At 43.1% G+C, this 18435-nt stretch overlaps 1 protein-coding gene and 1 long non-coding RNA gene across 2 annotated transcripts in view; one reads left to right on the top strand and one right to left on the bottom strand.

Annotated features, from left to right (window-relative positions):
* The first annotated feature begins 1228 nt into the window (after positions 1 to 1228).
* Positions 1229 to 18435, top strand: part of LOC115181759 (toll-like receptor 13) — a 30710-nt gene continuing 13503 nt past the window's right edge. Inside the window, exon 1 of the mRNA XM_029743555.1 lies at positions 1229 to 1404. The gene's annotated coding sequence lies outside the window, so the exon portion shown is untranslated. The remainder of the gene's footprint in view (positions 1405 to 18435) is intronic.
* LOC115181826 (uncharacterized) lies at positions 4091 to 4736 on the bottom strand. The gene is made up of 3 exons (XR_003873508.1): positions 4627 to 4736; positions 4400 to 4483; positions 4091 to 4192 (listed from the first exon to the last, which is right to left on the bottom strand). It is a non-coding gene; the product is annotated as an uncharacterized LOC115181826 (long non-coding RNA).

The following is an 18435-nucleotide window of genomic DNA, read 5'->3' as shown; positions in this document are numbered from 1 at the left end:
CTCAAATAGCCAACCAATCAGCATGTTACCAACCCTGAGTAAACTTTTGGGAAAAAATGTGTTTGACCAGATATGCTATTTTACAGTAAACAAATTGACAACAAACTTTCAGCATGCTTATAGGGAAGGACATTTTGTTACACTTCAGTGTGTCTTTTGACATTATTGATCACAGTCTGCTGCTGTAAAAAATATATGTGTTATGGCTTTACACCCCCTGCTATATTGTGGATAAAGAGTTACCTGTCTAACAGAACACAGAGGGTGTTCTTTAATGGAAGCCTCTCCAACACAATCCAGGTAGAATCAGGAATTCCACTGGGCAGCAGTTAAGCCCCCTTACTTTTTTCCATCTTTACAAATGACATGCCACTGGCTTTGAGTGAAGCCATGACTCAACACTATACATGTCAGCTACTACAGTGACTGAAATGACTGCAACACTTAACAAAGAGTTGGAGTTAGTTACAGAGTGGGAGGCAAGGAATAAGTTAGTCTAAAACTTAAAGCATTGTATTTGGGACAGATCATTCACTAAACCCTAAACATCAATTAAATTTTGTAATGAATAGTGTGTAAATTGAGCAAGTTGAGGAGACTAAACTGCTTGGAGTAACCCTGGATTGTAAACTGTCTATCGAACAACGGGGACTGTGAAGCAGCACAAACATAGGCACAGACACATGCTTACACACACACACGATAACATACGCACTATACACACACGTGCACATGGATTTTGTACTGTAGATATGTGGTAGTGGTGGAGTAGGGGCACACAGAGTGTCGTGAAATCTGTGAATGTATTGTAATGTTTTTAAAATGGTATAAACTGCCTAAATTTTGCTGGACCCCAGGCAGCAGCTAATGGGGATCCATAATAAATACAAATACCTATAGACCAACGTGTGGCCATTGCTGTGGTGAGAGAGAGAAGTGTGCCTGTATCTCTCAACAGAACTAAAATGACATTCACTTTCCCTCTCTCTGCTCTGATAGACATGAGCTTGCAACTCTCATCTCTCCACCATTGCACTTCATTAATTTCCTTACAGAATCATAGCCACGGGAAGGGTGCTGGAGGTGCCACAGCACCCCTGATAATTGAAATACATTTGCCAAAGTTATAGAATGGCTGTTCTCTGTTCAGAGAGAAATGAAATAATTCAGAAGACTACATCAGGAGTAGCCCTATAATTTAAACACAGAGGATCAATAGATTATAAAAAAATATCCTAGCTGTGGATTGTGTGTAGCCAAATCACAAGGCACGCCTACAATTGGGAACGTGCGGCAAATCTATCAGTGAACATGCAGCCAAAACAGGCCTTTCGCGGTATTTCAGCAGTTTTGTTTTACACAAGGGCATCAGCGATCACGGGTGAGTGAGCTGTGCATCATTGGGTGAGTCAGTGAAACAGGAAAACTTTTTTAGGACTATAATTTCCTCCTCATATTGTATAATATGGGTGTCTCCACACGCCTAGGTTATTGATGGATTCAAGACAGGGTCGTTTTTATTGATCTCAGATTCTCAGCTTGTCAGTGTCAAAGTAGGCTGTCATTCCGATCATTTGTGAGGTTAAAAGAAAATCTGTTCAAGTCTTCAGTCATCTAAAATGATGCAGAATTGCATGAAATGCCATTATAAAAGGCCAACATTTTTCCGGCGCATAGGCTACAAACCTTTCCCCCCATGTTTGCAACTTTTGCAATCACCTCTACTCTACTGCTCTATGCCAGTATTAAAAGCTATGCATTCCAGTACCGCACAGCTAGCCAACTAGGCTAAATTAGCTAGATGTCTAGGCTACTCACCATACTATAGGCTACAGATTTGAGTCACCACTAGAATAGTTATTTTGATGTTATTGAGTAGGCTTATATCTTTGTTTAATCAAATTATTAATCTAACAATAAAAATTATTATTATTGTAATGTAATTTTACATGTTGCAATAACGTTCACTAAAGTAGAAGCTCATCTTTTGTTTATAGGTATTTTCACTTGGTAATGAGTAATAAGTCATTATATAGAAATTGCTCATTGGTAACTATAAAGTTACACTTCACTTTAAATAGCTAAATCCTGTGAAAGACCTAGTGACAACCTTGTACTTACCCAGATATTATAGATGTACTCTGTGGTGTATTAATGTGTTTATTTTCTCACAAAATATTTATTTTATTAGAATCTGGGATGGCAACCCGTATGGTAGACCTTAGTCAGTGAGGCTGACATATGTCTAAGCTGTTATTGTAAACTCAACCAAGTTAACCCAGATGGTACACTTTTGGGGTGCAAGTACAAGCAACAATACTGAGTGGAGATTTTGAAGAGTGCATATTCACAGTAAGGTCATTCGAGTTTATTGAGCCTCCAACCTTTGTAATCTCGGTCGCCCAGCGCATCCGTCCACAAGAGACTACAACCTTGTGACATTTATTACTGAATCAGATGCAGCTGAGAATTTAGTGGAAACTTGCACCTATCAAGTGCACATGCACCTAGCCTACAGTGCATTCAGAAAGTATTCAGACCCCTTCCCTTTTCCCACATTTTGTTACATTACAGCCTTATTCTAAAACATTTAAATATTTTTTCCATCTCATCAAGCTACACACAATACTGCATAATGACAAAGTGATTTACATAAGTATTCAGACCCTTTGCTATGAGACTCGAAATTGAGCTCAGGTGCATCCTGTTTCCATTGATATTCCTTGAGATGTTTCTACAACTTGATTGGAGTCCACCTGTGGTAAATTCAATTGATTGGACATGATTTGGAAAGGCACACACCTGTCTTTATAAGGTCCCACAGTTGACAGTGCATTTCAGAGCAAAAACCAAGCCATGGTGTTGAAGGAATTGTCCGTAGAGCTCTGAGACAGGATTGTGTCGAGACAAAGATCTGGGGAAGGGTACCAAAAAAAATCTGCAGCGTTGAAGGTCCCCAAGAACCCAGTGACCTCCATCATTCTTAAATGGAAAAAGTTTGGAACCACCAAGACTCTTCCTAGACCTGGCTGCCCGGGCAAACTGAGCAATCGGGGGAGAAGGGCCTTGGTCAGAGAGGTGACCAAGAACCCGATGGTCATTTTGACAGAGCTCCAGATTTCCTCTGTGGAGATGGGAGAACCTTCTAGAAGGACAACCTTTATGTTAGAGTGGCCAGACAGAAGCCACTCCCCAGTAAAAAGGCACATGACAGCCCGCTTGGAGTTTGCCAAAAGACACCTAAAGGACTCTCAGACCATGAGAAACAAGATTCTCTGGTCTGATGAAAGCAAGATTGAACTCTTTGGCCTGAATGCCAAGCGTCATGTCTGGAGGAAACCTTGCACCATCCCTACAGTGAAGCATGGTAGTGGCAGCATCATGCTGTGGGGATGTTTTTCAGCAGCAGGGACTCTGAGACTATTCAGAATCGAGGGAAAGATTAACAGAGCAAAGTACAGAGAGATCCTTGATGAAAACCTGCTCCAGAGCCCTTGGGACCTCAGACTGGGGCGAATGTTCACCTTTCAACAGGACAACGACCCTAAGCACACAGCCAAGACAATGCAGGAGGGGCTTTGGGACAAGTCTCTGAATGTCCTTGAGTGGCCCAGCCAGGGCCCGGACTTGAACCCGATCTAATATCTCTGGAGAGACCTGAAAATAGCTGTGCAGTGACGCTCCCCATCCAACCTGACAGAGCTTGAAAGGATCTGCAGAGAAGAATGGGAGAATCTCCCCAAATACAGGTGTGCCAAGCTTGTAACGTCATTCCCAAGAAGACTCGAGGCTGTAATCGCTGCCAAAGATGTTTCAACAAAGTACTGAGTACATTTTCTAAAAACCTGTTTTTGCTTTATCATTATGGGGTATTATTTGTAGATTTGTATAAAAAAACTATTTAATCAGTTTTAGAATAAGGCTGTGAAGTAACAAAATGTGGAAAAAGTCAAGGGGTCTGAATACTTTCCGAATGCACTGTACATATACAGTATGTAAAAATATTTCCTATGTAGTATGCGCAAAACAAACAAAGGTTCTCTAAGTTTCGGTAACAGATGTGACCAATGTACATGCGCACACACACACACACACACGCTTCAGCTCAGTTCTGTCTCCTCAGTGGAAGCGTAGCCTTCCCTCAGCCTCAAACAGCTTCTCTTCCTCTTCAGAAAGACAGTTTCCTTTCAAACTGTGGGTGAGTGATGACAGAGCACATGATAATCAGGAACCAGTAATGTATTCAAAGACCAACAGCCATTTCAAAGTGAAAATGGTGAAAGATGTGTTGAAATAAAAATGTATCTAAGGATAATATCAAATACTATTATTAACCTGGTTAAAAAAATAGCGGAATGTGCCTTTAAGCAAGCATGAGTGTGAAGTTGCATATACTCACCTGATTTCTTTGATTGATGTGTTGTGGGAGAGAGCCTCTGACAGCTGTCTGATTCCACCCACTGTCAGCTGATTATTGATTAACCTGTGCAGAGTGGCAAAGAGGGATCACTAGGTTAACCGGCTAACTTTTATTAACATTCAGAAATAACTTTTGTTCACTTTCTGGTTAATTCAGAAACTAAACTTTATTATTGGTTGTTGGGAGTGTGTTGAGACTGTCCTTACCAGAGGTGAGATAGACCCGTGTTGGATCTGATCAGTTCTGCCATGTCTGGTGCTACATCATCTGACAACTCATTTTGCACCAACCTACAACAAGACAACACACATTTAAACTGTACTGTACTCCAAGACACAGATACACATTTTCAAGTCTTGTGAACATGAGACAGGCATAAATGGAGGTTAATTCAAGTCATACCAGAAAATTCGGAGCATTTTATTGTCTTTCAGTGCTTTGGCCAAGCTCCGCCCACCTTCTGAAGTGAGGTCATTGGCTGAGAGACTGAGGGAGAGAAGGGTAGAGTGATATAGTGTAAAACAGATATTGTAGTTTCTCTCTGTATCTAAAAGTAAGAGAGTTCAATAACCCATACTGTATAGCTGATTATACAACAGGTGAGTCAATCTTGAATGCTGATTGGTTAAAACCTGCATTCCAGCCATTGTCTATTCTACAAGTTACCACCAGCTAAATCTATCAAGTTAAATGCCTACTTACTCTGTTCCATCTGACTGCGCAATCCACTGTCTCATTAGTCCAGCCAGGCAATATATAAACTTGATCTCCACTATAAAAAGCATCTAGACATTATCTCACATTTCTGTCAGACTAACATTTAGTTTTCAACAACAGAGATTTGTAAAAACATTGCTGTCTGTCTCTCCAACATTTGCAACATTGTTTCAATATTCAAATTCGATCTCCAGCTGTCCCATAGTAATGAATATGTCGGGAGTCTAAATCATGAAATCATGAATCAGCATCATTTTTATGGATATATACAAAGAACTATCAATAAAAAACTGGTAAAAAGAAACGAAGTGCAGCTAGTTTGCAGTCTTTCCAGCTTCAGTTTGAAGTGATTGTGTTAGCTGTGTTGTTGGCTAGCTCCTCTGAACCACAGTTTCCTGACGAGTGAGCACATTTTCTATGCCAGGCGAAATCGTTCCTCATTAGCTCATTGTTATGGATGTATCCAAATACATGTCACTAGAAAACAGATTAAACAAATGCAAATGCAGCTACTTTGTTGTTATTCTGGCTGCATTGTTTGACTTGACAGTAAGTTAGCCATAGTTGGCTAGCTAGCAAGCAAGGGATAAGAACTTTGCCAGCTAGTATGACAATGGAACATTTAGGACGAACAACCAGGTCGCGTCCATAGATACAGAACAAAAAGACTGAACGACTGGGTCGCGTCTCTAGCAACTGAACCGATAGAACAAACAACCAGCCGGCTTGGGTAGCAACCCTAGATTTGTGTCGGGACTATATTTTGTGGAAGGATGAAATAGTATGAATAAATTCATCAAAATAACGTGTTTAATGAAAATGTCAACCATTATTTGAATATGTTGGTAACCCGTTGTATAAAAGTGATAATGCCCTCGAAGCCAGTGTTTAGAGGATATATTCGCACGGTTCGCCGGCCCATGACTTCGTCTCTGGCCTAACAACACCCGTGCCAATATATCCTCCAAACACCGGCTTTTCGGGCATCATCACTTAAGTGTCCGTTAGTAAAATGATACACCAATGGGTTATACAGCCTCATTACTGACATCAACTGTCATGAACCACAGCTGTGGGATAACAGTGCCACTAGCTAGGTTTCCATCCAATTGGTGCCAGATTTTCATGTGAATATTCTAAAAAGAAAATATGCACATTTCCACCACTTGTTGCATGGTGACATAGTGCACACAAAATGTTGTTTTTCGCTTAAGTTTTCATGTACCAAAAAAACAAAACATCTACCGATCACAAAAAGTGTTGCGTTAAATAGTAAATGTGCCCACTCTGGCAAGTGCACTCTAGCCAACAGCTCTCAGATACAGTGAGGGTAGGCTAGTCTACAAGATTAGATTATTAGGGATATTGTTATTTGTCAAACGGCAGTCAATCATTGATCATCATGTTACCAGAATAAGACATTCAATATTTATTGGAAAGGAGCATCTAGCTCATCACTGTTCACTTTCAGCACCCTGTGAAGTTAATCAAACTTACAGTATTTCATCTGTAGCCTAGTACACTGCATAGTTTCCCAAGTCGTAGTGGGAGGACAACGTACCATATCAAAGCACGACTCCAAGTTACTTCGGGTGATGGTTATTATATCAATATTTGTGCATAAAGGCATTTTCAATACCATTTCTTGCATAATTAATTTTACAGACACAAAAAGATCCCACCATGTCCAATGAACAAATTATGTCTCTGCATTTATAAAATTGTGCCAAAACATCCTGTTTCCATCACAGCTGTCATTATTTTTTTTTACGGTTGTCACCCTGATCTGTTTCACCTGTCCTTGTGCTTGTCTTCAACCCCTCCAGGTGTCACCCATCTTCCCCACTTATCCTCTGGGTATTTCTACCTGTGTTTTCTGTCTATCTGTGCCAGTTCGTCTTGTTTGTCAAGCTTACCAGCGTTTGTCCTGTCAGCTCCTGTCCTCTCTCAGCCTCACTTTTTCCCGTCCTCCTGGTTTTTGACCCTTGCCTGTCCCTGACCCCGAGCCTGCCTGCCATTCTTTACCTTTACACCACCTCTGGATTACTGAACTCTGCCTGTCCCTGACCCATAGCCTGCCTGCCATCCTGTACCTTTGCTCCTACTCTGGATTATCAACCCCTGCCTGCCTTGACCTGTCGTTTGCCTGCCCCTGTTGTTACAATAAACATTGTTACTTCACACAGTCTGCACTTGGGTCGTACATTGATACCTGATAGTACGAACTGGCCATGACTGACCCAGCAGATTTGGACCAGCTCCGCAACACGGAGCCACCATTGGTAGGCACGAGGAGTTTCTTCATGGTCTGATGGAAGGGTTCCAGGCTGTGGCCGAATGTCACGACCTAGCCTTGGACGCATTGCGAGAGCAATTCTGTGGGTTGCCTACTAGGCAGCCTATCACGACGGTAACCTCCCAGCCCCTCTGTAACCCGTCTAGTAGCAGCGCCGTCACCCCGGTTTCCCGGGAACCCGCTTACCCCTCCCGGAGCGCTACGAGGGAGATTTCAGAACCTGCTGGGATTTTCTCTCCCAGTGCTCCCTCGTTTTCGAGCTGCAACCTTCGTCGTTTCCCTCGGACCGCTCGAAGATAGCGTACATTATTATGCTGATGTCCGAGAGGGTACTCGCCTGGGCCACAGCGGTGTGGGAGCAACAATCCGCTGTCTGCCTCAGTCTGGAGGTATTTGTGGCAGAGGTGAGAAAAGTTTGAGGCTCTGGTGTCCGGTAGAGAGGCTGCCCGGCAGGACACCCTCAGTGTGGCAGACTATGTGGTGGAGTTCCGCACGCTAGCAGCGAAGGGTACCTGGAACCCGGAAGCGAGAACTACCGACGGATCTGAACTCACTCATCACTTTAACCATCTGGATCGATGGTCGGCTATGGGAGCGTAGGAGGGAGAAGAGGTCCGATTGCGGTCCCAATCGCTCACTCAGGGATCCCACCTTGCAGCTGATAAACTCTGGAAGACCCCGGCATCTATGTCTTAAATATAATTGTTCTTCTCCCCTTACTCGCCCCCCTCTCCATGCCACCCTGCTGTGGGCGACCAGTCCAAGTCTCTCCAGGTACTCATCGACTCAGGGGTCAATGTGAGTCTCATGGACGTTACCCTGGCATCCGAGCTGGGCATCCCCACTCAACCCCTCTCCATTCCCATGGGTGTTAGAGCGCTGGATGGCACTCTATAGGCCAGGTCACCCACCAGAACACACCCGTCAACCTATGAGTGTCGGGGAACCACAGCGAGACTATCCAATTCTTGCTGTTTGAGTCTGCAGGTTCCTGTGTTATTGGGATTCTCTTGGTTCCAGCGACACAATCCCTCCATTGACTGGGCTACTGGTGCCATCGTTGGCTGGAGCCCTTCCTGCCACACTCATTGCCTGAAGTCAGTTCTGCCTGCCCAGGGACGTCTTCCTGGGGGCTTGGAAATTGCCCGGACCTCTCCGCCAGCTCCACAGAGTACCAGGACCTCCGGAAGTGGTTCGCTTCCACAGCACCGACCGGTATTTAAGAAGGTCAAGCCTGAGGTGCTGGCACACCGCTATAGTACCTCGGCTACACCCCAGAAGCCGAGACCTTTCCCCCCCGCTCCAAGATCATTAGCCCCTCTGCTGTCCGTCCTCTGTTGTCCCGTACCCTCCGTATTTTTCCTTCCTTTTCTTTATCTAGTGTCAAAACCATGTCTGACTGCCCCCTGTCTTCTGTTTCTAGGCCCATCCCTCCCGCGTGTCATCGATGGCCAGCCAGCGTACACGGTTAGATGCCTCCTGAGGGCAGGGGTTTCCAGTACCTGGTTGACTGGGAGGGTTATGGCCCGGAGGAGAGGTGCTGGGTTCCCGATAAAGATATCTTGGACCTGGCCCTCATCGCCGACTTTCACCGCCGGCACCCCAGTCAACCAGGTGTCCGCCCAGGTGGCGTTCCTAAGGGGGGGGGGTACTGTCACGCCCTGATATGTTTCACCTGTCCTTGTGCTTGTCTCCACCCCCCCAGGTGTCGCCCATCTTCCCCACATATCTTCTGGGTATTTATACCTGTGTTTTCTGTCTGTCTGTGCCAGTTTGTCTTGTTTGTCAAGCTTACCTCTCTTTTTCTCGTCCTCCTGGTTTTTGACTCTTGCCTGTCCTGACCCTGTTCCCGTCCACCTGACTACTCTGCCTGTCCCTGACCCTGAGCCTGCCTGCCTGCCGTCCTGTACCTTTGCTCCTACTCTGGATTATCGGCACAGGAGCCCATAATATGCATGCAGCTGGAATTCAACCTTTACTGGAAGAGTGTAGGGGGAACTCAATAGCGGAGTGGTTATGTTTCAATAGGATAAATTATGAATGAACAGAGATTTCACAATTGTCTCCTGTGTGCATATTTATCTTCTGTAGCAAATTACAAAGAATCATCAATTAGGAGAGAAATATGGATCCAACAAAATGGATAAAAGACATGTGAATGTGTAATGTACAGTGTCACATACAGTATAATATGGGCTGGGACATTTAGCCTACTTTCAAAAACGCGTTGATAACATTGTTGTCATGACGTGGCCCTCTTTGGATATAGCAAGCACCAACTTTCTCTCTCTTCCCCCTACACCCAGGCTCTATTATCTCAGGTCATAAATTCCTGGAGGAGACTCTCTCCCTCATGCAGTATAGAGAGAGAAAGGTTCACAGTAGAACAAAGGAACTTCTACCTCACAGAACTTGAGAACTGAACAATATCCATGTTTTGAAGAATGTGTAACCGGTCGGTGGAGAATCCAGCTACGACCGGTCCATATTGTTTAAAGTTTATGACCTCATGGAGAGACAATACAGCCACATTACCATAACTCTGTTTATACAAGAGTCTCTGTTATGAGATTTGCATCTAATTATTGTATAAAATGAATGAGTAAAGATGAAACTATTTGTGAAATTATGTAATGTGATTTTAAACTGTTTAATGAAAGAAAATCCAATCCCCTTTAAACTTAACTAAGTCATTGGCCCGCCCCATGAGCACAGACATTGATCTGGCGTCATGGGACAGCCTTTCTGCTGTTCCGAATAAAACCCCCACTTAGAGAAGCCAACTTTAGACCAAGTGTACCTCGATTACCGAGAGGGCTAAGGTTAGAGTAGAGACCATGTGTACCTCGAATCTCTATAAGCTAATTTTGTAATGGTTGTTGAATTCTTAACCATACCACGTGGTTAAACTCTGAGACTGTCGATACCTACAGAATAAGAGCAAATCTTCGATACTAATTACTAGTCTGCAGCTAGGAATTATTTACCATTGAATGTGAAGACCGACAACCGCCGAAACATCTATCTATAAGAGCATTTCTGAATGTTACTCTGAAGTATCCATTCTAACTGAATACTCCAGGGACGCAGAGAGAATCTCGGATGAACTTTCCAACAGAAAAGGACGATTCCAACAGAGATCACGACGACACACTGAGCGTAAATATACACTGCTCAAAAAAATAAAGGGAACACTTAAACAACACAATGTAACTCCAAGTCAATCACACTTCTGTGAAATCAAACTGTCCACTTAGGAAGCAACACTGATTGACAATACATTTCACGTGCTGTTGTGCAAATGGAATAGACAACAGGTGGAAATTATAGGCAATTAGCAAGACACCCCCAATAAAGGAGTGGTTCTGCAGGTGGGGACCACAGACCACTTCTCAGTTCCTATGCTTCCTGGCTGATGTTTTGGTCACTTTTGAATGCTGGCGGTGCTTTCACTCTAGTGGTAGCATGAGACGGAGTCTACAACCCATACAAGTGGCTCAGGTAGTGCAGCTCATCCAGGATGGCACATCAATGCGAGCTGTGGCAAGAAGGTTTGCTGTGTCTGTCAGCGTAGTGTCCAGAGCATGGAGGCACTACCAGGAGACAGGCCAGTACATCAGGAGACGTGGAGGAGGCCGTAGGAGGGCAACAACCCAGCAGCAGGACCGCTACCTCCGCCTTTGTGCAAGGAGGAGCAGGAGAAGCACTGCCAGAGCCCTGCAAAATGACCTCCAGCAGGCCACAAATGTGCATGTGTCTGCTCAAACGGTCAGAAACAGACTCCATGAGGGTGGTATGAGGGCCCGACGTCCACAGGTGGGGGTTGGGCTTACAGCCCAACACCGTGCAGGACGTTTGGCATTTGCCAGAGAACACCAAGATTGGCAAATTCGCCACTGGCGCCCTGTGCTCTTCACAGATGAAAGCAGGTTCACACTGAGCACGTGACAGACGTGACAGAGTCTGGAGACGCCGTGGAGAACGTTCTGCTGCCTGCAACATCCTCCAGCATGACCGGTTTGGCGGTGGGTCAGTCATGGTGTGGGGTGGCATTTCTTTGGGGGACCACACAGCCCTCCATGTGGTCGCCAGAGGTAGCCTGACTGCCATTAGGTACCGAGATGAGATCCTCAGACCCTTTGTGAGACCATATGCTGGTGCGGTTAGCCCTGGGTTCCTCCTAATGCAAGACAATGCTAGACCTCATGTGGCTGGAGTGTGTCAGCAGTTCCTGCAAGAGGAAGGCATTGATGCTATGGACTGGCTCGCCCGTTCCCCAGACCTGAATCCAATTGAGCACATCTGGGACATCATGTCTCGCTCCATCCACCAACGCCACGTTGCGCCACAGACTGTCCAGGAGTTGGCGGATGCTTTAGTCCAGGTCTGGGAGGAGATCCCTCAGGAGACTATCCGCCACCTCATCAGGAGCATGCCCAGGTGTTGTAGGGAGGTCATACAGGCACGTGGAGGCCACACACACTACTGAGCCTCATTTTGACTTGTTTTAAGGACATTACATCAAAGTTGGATCAGCCTGTAGTGTGGTTTTCCACTTTAATTTTGAGTGTGACTCCAAATCCAGACCTCCATGGGTTGATCAATTGGATTTCCATTGATTATTTTTGTGTGATTTTGTTGTCAACACATTCAACTATGTAAAGAAAAAAGTATTTAATAAGATTATTTATTTCATTCAGATCTAGGATGTGTTGTTTAAGTGTTCCCTTTATTTTTTTGAGCAGTATATATATTGATTGCAATTATTCCCGAATGAGTGAGCGTTCATGTGCAAAGGATTAGCATTTCAATTATTATAGTTATCAACTGTGTCTTTTATCTTTCCCGCCCTTCTCAGTCCCTTTGTCTACCAAGCCACCATACCGATTTAGCCCACTAGGGCACATCCCCTATCATTTCCTTTTAATCATACCTATTGTTTGTTTGTTTGTTATGCATTTCTGTGATTATTTAGTTAGTTAGTAAATAAATGATTAAGACAATTGGTGTATGGATGATTCATAGTAAAGGCTGGGTTCGTGCAGATAACCAACAATTTACGATGTTTGGAATGAGACTAACATGAGGTAAAGAATAACTCATTAATTAGAAGACTAATTGATCAGATATTAAAATATCTGAAAGGTTATATTAGGAAAATTATAACTTTGTAATCTGAAGATTTTCCTTGGTGCCCCGACTTCCTAGTTAATTACATTTACATGATTAGTTTAATCACGTAATAATAATTACAGAGAATTGATTTGATAAAATAAGTCTTCACTTTAATGATGCCGAAGACACGACATTGTTCTTATGGGCGCTCTCCTAAACCGCTGTGGAAAAACTTGGGAACCACAGCTCTCCATTAAAACAATCTCCTATTGGTTATTAAACTTTTGAAAATAGTGTACAAAGGGATATTAACCAAACGTTTATTTAGGACTGTTAGAAGAGTGATCTAGTCTTGTCTCAAACAATTGTCTGAAGAGAGGAAAAACACTGAACACTGTACTGGCTCATTATCGGGTCTTTCCATGAGGAAGTGAAACCCAAAACAGCCTTGGATGCTTTTAATTTCGCCTCGGATTGTGTAACTCCGCTTTTGGCATGCTGCATTATCTCCTTCTCTCCACAGCAGGAGCAAAGCATAATAGTAAACACATTATACAGGACCAGCTCTAGCCTTTTGGGGGCCCTAAGCGAGATTTGTTTGGGGGACCCCGAGCCGACGGCAAACATTTTTAGGGGCCTGCTCTTCACTGTGGAGAGAAATGTACGTTTTAAGGTTACTACAAGCTCCACGCCATTGATTTACGTGCTTGCGTGCACGTGGGCGGAGTGGGACCTTTGGAGTAGTCGACTCCTACTGGTAAAATGACATCCTCACCGGTTCCACTCCCATTCACAAGGGGGCAATTTATTTTTGTATTTTCATTTTGTGAAAACATAAAAAGTTGCCTTCCATTGCCAGCTGGCGGCCTGGCCAGCTGGCTTTAGCCTGGCTAAAAACATAGAAAGCTAGCTAGCCTTTTTAGCTTCCCATATCTCCGTGTGAAATAATTCGATTTATAATGACAAAATATGCCCGGCAAATGTTCTTATATTTGCCAGTGTAACCTAAAACATTATCCCAGTTTGAAATGCTGCTTGTGTATTCATTCCCCTATCACCTAAAAATAGAACCACATGTTTTGGTTAGGGAGAAAAAAGCACATATCTCGCAGCAGTTTTTACCAGTGGCCTGGAATCAGTAGTTATTATTTCTAATCAAAATACATTTTGGGGGGAATTCAAATAAGGCTACACTATTGTTTGGTTTACTGTCTGAACAGTCACTGAGAATATATTTGCTTATCAATGCAAAATAGGCTACTTTGATGCATAACCTATTAATAGCCTATAATATATATAAGATCAAGGAACCAAGCAAGCGTCATTGCCTACACAACACTACCTCCATTGCTATGGAAGGGATGATTACAATTTCTTTAGGTGGCACGGGAGTATGTCGAATGTCGAAGCGCACTACAAGGAGCCTCCCCTTTTGTGACGAAAAACAACATTGCTACACTGCGCTACACTATTGGCACAGTTTGCATATACTGTGTGGACCCCTTTAAAATTCATTTTTAAAGCTAAGTTCCTGCAATTCTACCCATTTTGCCATGGGGTGGAGAGAAATGTTTGCAGTTTTAAAGCTAATTTCCTGCAATTCTACACATTTTATAACGACTTACGCCATGTTAATGATATCTGAGAGAGAATTAACAAAATCAATGTGGGCCCCTTGGCACATGCCCTGCGTTCCGGTCGGTATTCGGCCTGCTCCAGTATCTGTGCGTTAGAGACCTCCCTAACTCCCAGGAAGCTCTGATTCAAACTCCCATTCGCCAGCTCTGCAAGCGTTACAATATCAAAATACTTTTGTTACTCACTAAATATGGAGTTTCGCTGAGCAACTATCTCCATTTACTACCATTACGGACAGTATGTATTTCCTAAAAATATCGAAATAAACATTTACAAGCAACCGAAAAGGAAATCCTCTTCGGCACCTCCATTGTATTGAGCTGTTGTAGACTTCCGACCTGTGACATTAATGTGTGATGTATGGTGCCTTCATACCCCTTGACTTATTTCACATTTTGTTGTGTTACAGCCTGAAATCAAAATGGATTACTTTTTTTTTCTCTCACCCTGATCTGTTTCACCTGTCTTTGTGCTTGTCTCCACTCCCCTCCAGGTGTCGCCCATCTTCCCATTATCCCCTACGTATTTATACCTGTGTTCTCTGTTTGTCTGTTGCCAGTTCGTCTTGTCAGGTCTTACCAGCGTTCTTACCCACTTTCCTGTTGCTCGAGTTCTGTTTCCTAGTTTTTCCCGGTTCTGACCATTCTGCCTGCCCTGACCCCGAGCCTGCCTGCCTGCCGTCCTGTACCTGCCTGACCTTGACCTGATCACGAGCCTCTGCCTGCCCTCGACCTGCCCTTTGCCTGCCCTGTGTTTCTAATAAATTATCTGAGAACTGTACTATCCGCCTCCCGTGTCTGCATCTGGGTCATATCCTGAGTCGTGATACACCCATATACACACACAATACCCCATAAAGGCAAAGTGAAGACATGTTTTTTTCAATTTTTTTGGCAAATTTATTGAAAATGAAATATTGAATTTACATAAGTATTCACACCCCCTAGTCAATTTTTTGTAGAAGAACCTTTGGCATCGATTAAGCTGTTGTCTTTCTGGGTAAGTCTCTAAGAATATTCCACACCTGAATTGTCCAACATTTACCCATTTACTCTTTTCAAAATTCTTCAAGCTAGATTTTCAAGTAGATTTAAGTCAAAACCGTAACTCGACCACTCAGGAACATTCACTGTCTTCTTGTTAAGCAACTCCAGTGTAGATTTGACCTTGTGTTTTAGGTTATTGTCCTGCTGAAAGGTGAATTCATCTCCCAGTCTGGTGGAAAACTGGCTGAACCAGGTTTTCCTCTAGAATTTTGCCTGGGCTTAGCTCCATCCCATTACTTTTTGTGTCCTGAAATAATCCCCAGTCCTTAACGATTACAAGCATACCCATAACATGATGCAGCCACCACCATTCTTGAAAATATGGAAAGTGGTACTCAGTAATGTGTTGTATTGTATTTGCCCCAAACCAAACACTTTGTATTCAGGACAAAAAGTTAAATGCTTTGCCACATTTTTTGCAGTATTACTTTAGTGCCTAGTTGCAAAACATGATGCGTGTTTTGGAATATTTTTTTATTCTGTACAGGCTTCCTTCTTTTTACTATCATTTAGGTTAGTATTGTGGAGTAACTGTAATGTTGTTGATCTATCCTCAAATTCCTCCTATCATAGCCAGTAAACTCTGCAACTGTTTTAAAGTCACCATTGGCCTCATGGTGAAATCCCTGAGCAGTTTCCTTCCTCTCTGGCAACTGAGTTAGGAAGGACGCCTGTATCTTTGTAGTGAATGAGTGTATTGATACACCATCCAAAGTGTAATTAATAACGTAACCATGCTCAAAGGGATACTCAATATCTGCTTTTTTTTACCAATCTACCAATAGGTGCCCTTCTTTGCCAGGCATTGGAAAACCTACCTGGTCTTTGTGGTTGAATCTGTTCGAAAATCACTGCTTGACTGAGGGACCTTACAATTATCTCTATGTGGGGTACGAAGATGAGGTTGTTATTCAAAAATCATGTTAAACACTATTATTGCACAGAGTCACTCCATGCAATTTATGTGACTTGTTGACCAAATGTTTACTCCTGAACTTATTTAGGCTTGCCTTAACAAAGGGGTTGAATACAGTACATTTGTAAAGTATTCAGAACCCTTGACTTTTCCCTCATTTTGTTAGGTTACAGCCTTATTCTAAAATAGATTAATTAACATTTTTTCCTCATCAATCTACACACAATACCCCATAATGACAAAGCAAAAACAGATTTTTTGATGTCTTTTCAAATTGTGGTATCCCAGGAGATCTACCCTGGGGGATGGTAATAGAGGGGAGGTACATGAGGCGACGTTGGCTCCCTCTGCTGGGAATACAGGAGCTGGGCACCTCGACACGGACAGCTCCAAGTGGAGGTAATTAGGGGAAAGTGCCAACCAGCCGTGGAGGCCAAATAAAAGGAGCACTGTGGCACACCGCGAGAGAGAACGAGGAGAGACCGAAAAAAAAGTAGAGAAGAAGGACCGAGCCAAACTTAAGTGATTTTCTTTGTTATGTTTATTTTCTGTCTTAGTAAAGTTGTTTTTGCGGACTAAAACCTCCCTGTCTCTGTGTCAATCTCTGCACGCTCAACCCAACACCCCACGGTTTACCACATGAAAATGTATACATTTTTAAAAAGTTAAATATTACATTTACATAAGTATTCAGACCCTTTACTCAGTACTTTGTTGAAACACCTTTAGCAGTGATTACAGCCTTGAGTATTCTTGGGTATGACGCTACAAGCTCGGCACACCTGTATTTGGGGAGTTTCTCCCATTCTTCTCTGCAGATCCTTTCAAGTTCTGTCAGGTTGGATGGGAAGCGTAGCTGCCCACCTATTTTCATGACTCTCCAGAGATGTTTGATTGGGTTCAAGTCCGGGCTCTGGCTGAGCCACTCAAGGACATTCAGAGACTTGTCCTGAAGCCACTCCTGCATTGTCTTGGCTGTGTGCTTAGGGTCGTTGTCCTGTTGGAAGGTGAACCGTCGCCTCAGTCCTGAGCGCTCTGGAGCAGGTTTTCATCAAGGATCTCTCTGTACTTTGCTCTGTTCATCTTTCCCTCAATCCTGACTAGTCTCCCAGTCCCTGCCACTGAAAAACATCCCCTCAGCATGATACTGCCACCACCATGCTTCACCATAGGGATGGTGCCAGGTTTCCTCCAGACGTGACGCTTGGCATCCAGGCCAAAGAATTCTTGGAGACCTTCAATGCTGCAGACATTTTTTGGTACCCTTCCCCAGATCTGTGCCTCGACACAATCTTTTCTCGGAACTCCATGGACAATTAATTCGACTTCATGCCTTGGTTTTTGCTCTGACATGCACTGTCAACTGTGGGACCTTATATAAACAGTTGAGTTCATTCCAAATCATGTCCAATCAATTGAATTTACCACAGGTGGACTCCAATCAAGTTGTAGAAACATCTCAAGGATGATCAATGGAAACAGGATGCACCTGAGCTCAATTTCGAGTCTCATAGCAAAGGCTCTGAATACGTATGTAAATAAAGTATCTGTTTTTTTTGTAATACAAGATGAGCCTGTAATAAACCTGTTTTCGAATTGTCATTATGGGGTATTGTGTGTAGATTCATGAGGAAAAAATGTAATTGTTATCCATTTTAGAATAAGGCTGTAATGTAACAAAATAAGGGAAGGGGTCCGAATACTTTCCGAATGCACTATACTTATTCACTCAAGACATTTCAGCTTTACATTTTTTATAAATTAGTAAAAATAAAAAATAAACATAATTCCACTTTGTCATTATGGGGTATTGTGTCTAGCTTGGCCAGTGACCAAACACATCTAAATGTAATAATTTTTAATTCAGGCTGTAACACATAATTTAGAAAAAGTTAATGGGTGTGAATACTTTCTGAAGACTAAATATGAAGTTTTTGGGTTAATTGTACATTTTTATTTAGATCTTTTTTGGAAGTACATACCAGCCCTAACGGGAGTAAATGAAGATAGCTGCTAAGCAAAATTCCATATATGATGAAAAACAATTATAACGCTTGCAGAGCTGGGGCATATTCATCCATGAATACAAGTTTAGATGGCTGGCTAGACTAACTACTGTACCAATTGTAATGGGAAATGTGTTTTGTATGTGTCCACATAACTGAGTGTGTGATTAACCTTGTGAAACTGTTTGAAACTGTCCTATTATAATCTCCTGTTCTTCTGTGTTGCAAACCAGCTTGCGCCTATGTCCTTGTATAGATAAAAGGAGATCTGAAAGTCACGC

This window comes from Salmo trutta, chromosome 3 (assembly GCF_901001165.1).
Source record: "Salmo trutta chromosome 3, fSalTru1.1, whole genome shotgun sequence".
In the NCBI taxonomy this organism is placed as follows: domain Eukaryota; kingdom Metazoa; phylum Chordata; class Actinopteri; order Salmoniformes; family Salmonidae; genus Salmo; species Salmo trutta.
Note: the sequence above shows the minus strand (reverse complement) of the source record. Positions and strands in the feature narration are given on the sequence as shown.